Below are 1,863 nucleotides of genomic sequence, written 5' to 3' on the forward strand. Positions count from 1 at the left end.
GCTAACCAAACTCACTGCTCCAACTGTTTAAAAAAACAGAAGACATATAGATGAATTCAAACACATGAAAATATTTTATTCTTTTTCTTTTCTTTCTTTCTTTTTTTTTTTTTTTTTTTGGCAGCTGGCCAGTGCAGGGAACCAAAACCTTGACCTTGATGTTACAGGGCCACACTCTAACCAACTGAGCTAACTGGTCAGCAAGAAAGTATTTTAAATCTATGAGTTCCCACACTCCGTACCTTGGCAGACCCACTTGATGTCATCACTGTCAAACAGGATGGAGTTGGTGTAGGGGCTGCCGTCCTCTGGGAGGATGGTGATGTAGGAAGTAAACTTAACTCATTTCCTCTCTGGGCCTGAAGGATTGATAGGTTCATTTTTAATTACTTTCTCATAAGCATAGAAGGTCAGAGCAGACTACGGAAAGTTTTCTGGGAGCTGCCATTCAGAAGGATATTCCTCTCCTCGTTCTGCAGCCTAGAGTCCTTCATGGTGCTGCACTTCTTTGACAGGAGTGTGATTCTCCAAAAGAATGGGGTTCTCCAAAAGTTACACTTCACTCCCCAGCCAGACCCAGTCATGGGAATGAGGGATGTTGCCTTGCTTGCTCACAGCAAACCTTTTTGTGTTTATATTTCCAAGCAAATGCCACACAGTTGATTAAGACCAGAATGGCCAGGAGGAAGACACACAGGAGGACATACATGCCAATCTTCAAGTCCGTTAACCTCCTTGAGATCATTGTAAGGCCACCAGAATTATATTATTTTGTTAACTTCTCTTGAGTGAGTTAGCTTGTGGAGGTGTCTGGACCACCACTCTTGAGTAACTTCTTATCCCTTCCTTTGTTAGGAGACTGTGGGGTTGTGCTTTTGTTGGTAATTTCCTCTTGGCCAACTGATGTGCCATGCTGGAACCATTAGTGAATGGCTCTTTCCTGGTTTCCTTCACTCTCTGTAGAATTTTTGAGGTGGTCTTTATATTCCTGATTTATCACCTCAATATCATCGGTGCCTTCTTGGTGTGTTCAATACTTGGTTTAAATTTGACCTTGACATGTCCTTTACCCAGGGCAAGAACACTCTTCCTCTTGGTCTTCTGACAAGGTTCACTAATCATCATTTCTAAATTAATCAAGGGCCCTTGACCTTCACCTTCTTCAATCACTACTGGCCATCTGGACTCAAGGATTGGCTGGACAGACACCACTATTTCATCCAATGATGAGGCATTAACCAAAAAATCCTTGGGACTGTAAGAGTCTAAAGTTGTCACTGAGTCATCACTAAATAAACTTCCAAGAAAAGTAAAACCAAAGCATTTGCTGTGATATGTGTCCTTCATATTTGTAAAACTTTATTCACATGAATGCTAATTTCAAAAATTATTTAAATATACAGACTTATGAAAATAAACTTCAGTGCTCTATAAATTTAAACAGTTCTTGACATGCATTGGGTTATCATTAATAGTGATCTATATCCCTCTGATGTGAAGAACAAATAATACATTTTATCAGCACCGCACTCTCCCGAGTGAGCCACGGGCCGGCCCCAAATAATACATTTTAATAAGCACATGAAAGTATGAGGGTACTTTAAAAATTTCATGGAAAAATAGAATTAAAAGATAACACAAATCTTTCCGTGAACTTTTTGAAGAACCCTGCACATATTAATTTATTTCATGTCCTACTACTGAATTTTACTTTGGCCCTTCATAAACAATTTCGAAAGATTAGGTAATGCATCCAAATCATTTTCAAACGCAACTGATCAAGTCACCACCCAAGATAACATAATTTAAATTTTAATGTATTAGAAAGCCAGTACACATAGGACAACATAGTGCTGGCATGAG

General features: G+C 39.2%; 1 pseudogene; it reads right to left on the reverse strand.

The window, feature by feature from the left end:
• Nucleotides 1-219: 219 nt before the first annotated feature.
• Nucleotides 220-1,347, reverse strand: LOC134370717 (transmembrane protein 132B-like; annotated as a pseudogene).
• Nucleotides 1,348-1,863: the final 516 nt, after the last annotated feature.

This window comes from Cynocephalus volans, chromosome 2 (assembly GCF_027409185.1).
Source record: "Cynocephalus volans isolate mCynVol1 chromosome 2, mCynVol1.pri, whole genome shotgun sequence".
In the NCBI taxonomy this organism is placed as follows: domain Eukaryota; kingdom Metazoa; phylum Chordata; class Mammalia; order Dermoptera; family Cynocephalidae; genus Cynocephalus; species Cynocephalus volans.